This window comes from Myotis daubentonii, chromosome 1 (assembly GCF_963259705.1).
Source record: "Myotis daubentonii chromosome 1, mMyoDau2.1, whole genome shotgun sequence".
NCBI lineage: Eukaryota > Metazoa > Chordata > Mammalia > Chiroptera > Vespertilionidae > Myotis > Myotis daubentonii.
The window spans coordinates 140,388,087-140,395,359 of record NC_081840.1 but is presented as its reverse complement, the minus strand read 5'-3'; the positions used below and the strand labels follow the sequence as shown (position 1 = coordinate 140,395,359).

Here is a 7,273-nt window from a genome sequence, read left to right as displayed (position 1 = left end):
TTTGTTTGACTTAGAAAGACCTGCAGGTATTCCCAGGGAGGTTTCAGAAATCAATAAAGCTGCCCTGGCCACCGGTGTGGCTCGGTTGGTTGAAGCGTCATACCATACACCAAAAGGTCGTAGGTTCGATTCCCAGTCAGGACACATACCCAGGTTTTGGGTTCAAACTCCAGTTGGGAGGCAACTAACTGATTAATGTTTCACTCTCACATCAGTGTTTCTCTCTCTTTCTCCTTCTTCTTCTTTCTCTACAAATGAAAAAAAAATCAATTAAAAAATAAATAAAAACAAAAGGAAGGAGTAAGTAACATTACTTTAAGGACAACTTGATAGAGAGGAATATAGACAATAACCTAGTGAAGTAACTCAAGGTCACAAAACTAGTCCTCCCCTAATCAAGCCAATGTCAGAAATTGCACTGCAAAGATTCTCCTTTCACTGAGAAAGCCCCGACTGCCCCACTCACAGATCCTACTTTCAAGAAGCAAGGAGAAGCTGCAGAAGCAATGAGAAGGGTTAGGGTCCACTGCCCATAACCCCCTAGCAGAGACCCAAGGAGGAAAGGAACCAGCCTTGTCTTTAAAACTATAAAAGGTATTTCTTATCGTTCAAATCACACATGAATTCACATAGATCAGGTTTATAAGATTTTAGAATTTCATCCACATGTAGAAGAATAAAGCTCATTGATAATGACTTACACAATGAGTGTGAGAACTGGAAAAAAGAACAGCTCATGCTCTGACATTGGTCACCTGAGGTCACCTCCAGAGGCTGGAATGATAGGCAACTATCCATAAACATGGCCAATTGTAAGCACAAGTATCACATTTTACATGTATCAGATTCCAAGCCTTGAGTAGGCACTTACTGAATACTTTGCTGATCTGATGGGTATAGCAATTGGCAATGAGACAGAGCTCCCTTTTCTGTTAGCCAGCTGCTATTTTTCACAGACTGCTTGTCAGGATCTGTTCTGTGATAGACACAGCCTCACAATATCTTGTGCCAAGACTTGATTTGAAACCAAATGAAAAAGAACCAAACAGGTGGTAAATATCCAGGTGTTTCTGGGGTTACATTGATATCATCCTTGTTATCATCCGAGAGAAGGAAATTTGAGATCAAACAGTAAGTGGTTCATAAAAAGGTCATTTGCTGGAACAAAAAGCAGGGGGAGTTAAAATTAATCCAATCTGAGTAATTTAAATAGACTTTAAAACATTACACACAGGTCTAAAGAGCATGTGGAGGTATACCGTTGTAACTTTTATTGGTAACGTAAGTTATTTAATTAGTACAAATATTCCTTGAAGATGAAATGCATCAAAGGATAAACAGATGGCTGTCAAGTAAGTACATAAGTTGGCATGCTACTCCTTAATGTTAGCCACACAAACAAAATTCCTGTTTGCTTAATTAATTCAATTATTTTTATCCACTATATAATAAATGGCATTGATGACTGATTCAGAGTTGGTTCTGAAAATAGCCAATTCACATGCTGCTGCTTGCCTGTTATGGCATTGATGTTTATTGCTAAGCCATATTCTTTTACAGGTGAGTATAATCATCCTTTATTATGTAGATATCAAGTACCTGGACCCACAAATTCAGCAATAGCTTCATTCAAAACACAATATTACAAATGCATACATATGAGCTCAAATTGAAAATTAAAAGCCAACAATTATCTAAAATGAAATTTTAAAAACATAATACGCCCTGAACTCTGTGGCTCCTCTTTCATCAGTCCAGTCACCTGATCTCCAGTTCATTCCTCCCTCTCTTGCCTAGTAGCTACCAGTGAAAGCAGCGGGTCTCAGAACATCAGAAAGAAGAAAGCACACTGAGATAGCAAAGTGCATATGTGCTCTGAACAGAGGAAAGGGATGCCTAAAAATAGGAACGGCAAGGACTTCTGATCATAATAGTAATCAAAATGGATCATGGAACTTGGAAATGATGACACGTAGCATCCCCAAAATATACAGACTACAGAGAGAAAAGGTATTTTCCTATGGAATTAATTATCCAATTATGCAGAATATGAATTACTCTTTAAAGGAAAGTTTGGAAAGACTGAGACCCAAACTTATAGGATTTTCTTTTCCTGTTAGGGATTTGTAAACTAGAGAATGGTGTCTTTCTAGTTCTGATTGTAGTATAGTCAAAAATAAATAATTATAAAATAAGGCATAAAAGTGAAAGAAATAAAATATTTTGATAAGCATAATAAAAAAATTAAAAAGACAGAAAATAATGGTGGTTATGTTTAGGGAGTTTAACATTTAAACAAGGATAGTGCCAATACAAAATATGTGATAAATAAGAGGCTAAAAATGAAAGAAAACATTTGGAAATTGTTTAAGTTCAAGAAATAAACCAAGGGGGGTGCCACGACCCAAGCTGACAAGAGCTGTGGTCCCTGACTCAGGCTGACTGTGGTCCCCGCCCACAGTGAACCCCGACATTACCTGTGCAGCCCCAGCTCCCTCAGGTGCAGGAGGAACTTGAACAGAAACCTCTTTCAGCAGAGATGGCGATGGCATCTGTGAATTTCAAACCTATACGGGTGACTCCCGCAGGGCTGCTGAGGAGCTCATCAGCATCTACTTTACCACCAGGTAGAGGTGTCTGCGGTCCTGCTTGTACACATGGGCCCGACATCATAGTGTGGAACAGAAGCGCTGCTTTAGGACAAGAATCCTTGAATGAGTTTTTTTGAATGTTGGCGTCCAGTGAGTTCCAAATCAAGTGGTAGACTGCCAGCCTGTGTATGATGAAGCCACACAAGCCAGACCACAGTCCTTATTGTGATCTTGGAACAGTGGAGTTTGAAGGCAACAAACAATGGGACTTCAACCATAACTTCCTCCTGGCTGCCCAGGCCTGGTCCAGCAACAAGGTGTGGAAGAGAGCAAGCTGCTGCTCTCAGTTCCAGGACTGGGCCAGCTAGTAGGGCAGGAAAGGCCTTTGCTTCAGGTCCGGCTCTGGAGGCAAACATAGATCTCAAATATGGGGTAACAAGTTTCTTTCTGTTGTTGAAAGGCTATACCGCCCAAGCTATACTCTGTATTTGCTCAAGTCCAGGGAGCCCCTTTCTGAGTGTATACTTGTTTGTCAGAGTTGCTCTTTTGAAATAGTAAAATTTTCTATTTTTCTACTTGCCCAATAGAGACCTTAGTTCTGGGAATTCTGACAAAACAACAATACAAATGTTGAAAGAGAAAGAAAGAAAGAAAGAAAGAAAGAAAGAAAGAAAGAAAGAAAGAAAGAAAGAAAGAAAGAAAGGGCAAAAACAATACTGACAATTACTTGACAATTTAAAATGAAAAATAAATCTAGGGAATTATCCTGATCTGCTTCCCTTCTTTATTGAGTAATTATACTTTAACAAACTTAGTTCATTATTATCATGAAATTATGGAATTTTGTGGCATAAATAAAATGAAAATTAGTAAGTCAATGTGTTCACCCCCTGGCAATGAGCAAGGAGACAGCTGATTGGTGGTGTTGCTCTTATATCAATCAGGGGCAAAACAGACATGTAGTCCTTAGTTCATCCTAGCTTTATGCCTCTGTTGGTAGCCAGGGCTGTTTCATGCCTGAGGCACATTATAAAAAAAAAGTCAACATGTTGACCCACTTCTTGGTTCATAGATGGTGAAAGGAGGGATGAAAGGAGGGGTTTGCTTCCTAATCCCGTCCTGTGGGCTGGGGCCTCCTGGCCAGGGACCTTCCGAGAGCTCAGCTTGCTCATCTGTGCAATGGAAACATAACAGGGCTTGGGGGCTGGTGGTGAGGGCTATGCGAGCCAACGCCTGGCACAGTGTGACTCTCATACATGTTACACGCAGTTTTAATGGCTGACAGGCAGTGCTGTGACATAGGACATGCACTTCTGAATTTTTTTTCTCCTGAGTTGCAGTCTGTTTGGCCCTCATGGCAACCTCCGTTGGGTTGTGTTAGTCCTTGCTTAACTCCATGGACAATGGGAAGAGAGAAATGGACCCTGAGCAGCAGAAAAACCACCTTCTGAAGTGACCCCTTCTTGGCACATCCAGCGTTATGCTCTGTCCTTTTTCTAGATAAAAAGTTCATGTTGTAGTGGATTGGGACATTATCTCGTGATGAGTAAGGGAGGCTGATACCAGGCCACAGCATGAAATGAAAGCTGCCTGCTCTCCTCAGAAACTCTCGAAAAATAACCCTCTTCCCCAGCAAATGGCCACGGAGAAGGTGGATTGCAGTTGTGTACAGCATCACAAATCCTTTCTCAGATCCTCTGTTATTCTAAACTGGTACCTGCCCACCCCCTCTCAGGAGCTGGGAGGGGCTCACTCACCCATCGGCCCCGCCTCACAGCCCGGGAGGCACCAGGAGGCCAGTTCTCTGTCCCCACCGCCTTGTTCTAACAGCCTAAGTCAGCACTCCCCACGCTTCAGCTCCACCCAGAAAGGTGATACCTCCTAAGGATGGGATGTGACAATTACGGAAACTCTAACCCATTGCGGAGAGAAAAGCAGTGACGGTTAGAGAGCTGTCCCCCAGCGACCTCCCCCAAAAGGCCCCATGTACAAACAATTTTAGTTTTAAGTATGGAGGGTGTCCCCCCAAAATGTCTACACATGCTCTGAATAATTCTAAAGGCAGTGCTTATTAAAATATCTCATTTTCAGAATTGGCCTATCAGCTGTTAAAGTGTGTGTACCCTGTATATACAGGGTATACAAATATATATACATTTATCTAAAACTAAAAACTTTTAAATATATACACACATGAATATGTATGTGTGTATATCAGTGTTGGTGAACCTTTTGAGCTCAGCGTGTCAGCATTTTGAAAAACCCTAACTTAACTCTGGTGCCGTGTCACATATAGAAATTTTTTGATATTTGCAACCATAGTAAAACAAAGACTTATACCTTTGATATTTATTTTATATATTTAAATGCCATTTAACAAAGAAAAATCAACCAAAAAAATGAGTTCACATGTCACCTCTGACACGCGTGTCATAGGTTCGCATCACTGGTGTATATGCATGTATACACATACTTTGAATAATTACATGGATGTATATAGATACATATGTGTGTACATATACATGCAAATATCCTATATAATAAAAGAGTAATATGCAAATTGACCCTAACAGCAGAACAACTGGGAATGACCAGTCGCTATGATGCGCACTGACCACCAGGGGGCAGATGCTCAATGCAGGAACTGCCCCCTGGTGGTCAGTGTGCTCCCACAGGGGGAGCTCTGCTCAGCCACAGCAGGGATGATGGCTACGAGTGCAGCGGCAGTGGCGGGAGCCTCTCCCTTCTACTCAGCAGTGCTAAGGATGTCCAACTGCAGCTTAGGCCCTCTCTCCTTGGGGTGGAGAGGGGCGATTGGGGGCATTGCTGGGAAGGGGCCGCATGCAGTTGGCCAGCTGGCCCTGCCCCTGATCTGGCTCTTCTCTGGCCACAGTGGGCGTCATTCCAGTTGTTCCTGCATTCCGGTCACTGGCTTTTTATATATACAGATTATTATAGTTATGTATAGAGATTATTATAGATAGTACTGGATAGATTATTATAGTTATGTATAGAGATTATTATAGATAGTACTGGAAGTCCTAGCCAGAGCAATCCAACTGGAAAGGAGGAAGTAAAACTATCATTATTCATAGATGACATGATATTGTATATAGAAAATCCCCAAAACTCTACCATTTATTAGGTTTACTAGACCTAATAAATTCAGCAAGATACAAAATTAATATTCATGAATCAGTGGTATTTTTACAAACCAATAATGAACCAAGAAGGAGAAATTAAGATCACAATCCCATTTACTATTGCAACAACAAAAATAAGGTACCTAGGAATAAATTTAACCAAAGAGGTAAAAGACCTCTCTACTCTGATAACTATAGGACATTAAAGAAACTGAGGAACATACAAATAAGTGGAAGCATATATCATGTTCATGGATTGGAAGAATTAACATCATTAAAATGTCCATACTACCTAAAGCAATCTATAGATTCAATGCAATTCCTATTAAAATACCAATGGTATATTTCACAGATCTAGAACAAATATTCCAAAAATTTGTAAGGATCCAAAAAAGACCCTGAATAGCATCAAAAATCTTGAAAAAGAAGAACAAAGTTGGAGGAATCACAATATAAAATATCAAACTGTACTAGTAAGCCACTGTAATCAAAACAGCCTGGTACTGGCATAACAGGCATATAGGTCAATAGAGCAGATAAAAAGAGCCCAAAAATCTGCCCACACCTATAAGTTCAATTAATATTTGATGAAGAGGCAAGAACATACAATTGGGTATGTCCTCTCTCTTCAATAAATGGTTATGGGACAACTGAGCAGGTACATTTAAAAAATGAAACTAGACCACCAACTTATACCATACACAAGATTAAACTCAAAATGTATAAAAGACTTAAATGTAAGTCACTAAACCATAAAAATCCTGGAAGGAAACAGGCAGTAAAATCTCAGACATCTCTCGGGGAAAAATTTTTGCTGATACGTCTCCTATGGCAGGAGAAATAAAGGAAAAAATAAACAACTGGGACTACATTACACTAAAGAACTTCTTCACAGCAAAAGGAAGCATCATCACAATGAAAAGGGATCCCACTGTATAGGAAAACATATTCACCAATTATACATCTGAAAAGGGCTTAATTTCCAATATATATAAAGAACTGGCCCTAACTGGTTTGGCTCAGTGGATAGAGCGTCGGCCTGCAGACTGAAGCGTCCCAGGTTCGATTCCGGTCAAGGGCATGTACCTCAGTTGCGGGCACATCCCCAGCAGGAGGTGTGTAGGAGGCAGCTGATCAATGTTTGTCTCTCATCGATATTTCTAACTCTCTATCCCTCTCCCTTCCTCTCTGTAAAAAATAAATAAAATATATTTTTTAAAAAAGAACTGATACAACTCAACACCAGGAAGATAAACAACCCAAATAAAAAATGGGCAAAGGACCTGAATAGACACTTCTTCAAAGAGGACATACAGATGGCTAATAGGCATATGAAAAAATGCTCAAGGTCACTAATCATCAGAGAGATGATTGAACTACAATGAGGTATCACTTCACACCTGCTAGAATGGCTACCATTAATCAATCAACAAACGACAAGTGTTGGTGAGGTTATGGAGAAAAGGGAACCCTAGTACATTGCTGGTGGGAATGCAGACAGGTACAGCCACTGTGGAGAACAGTATGGATTTTCTTCAA

At 40.4% G+C, this 7,273-nt stretch overlaps 2 pseudogenes; both read left to right on the top strand.

The window, feature by feature from the left end:
* The first annotated feature begins 1,341 nt into the window (after positions 1 to 1,341).
* Positions 1,342 to 2,959, top strand: LOC132235726 (NTF2-related export protein 1-like; annotated as a pseudogene).
* Positions 2,960 to 3,476: 517 nt separating this feature from the next.
* LOC132225100 (small nucleolar RNA SNORA48) lies at positions 3,477 to 3,621 on the top strand (annotated as a pseudogene).
* The last annotated feature ends 3,652 nt before the right edge of the window (positions 3,622 to 7,273 follow it).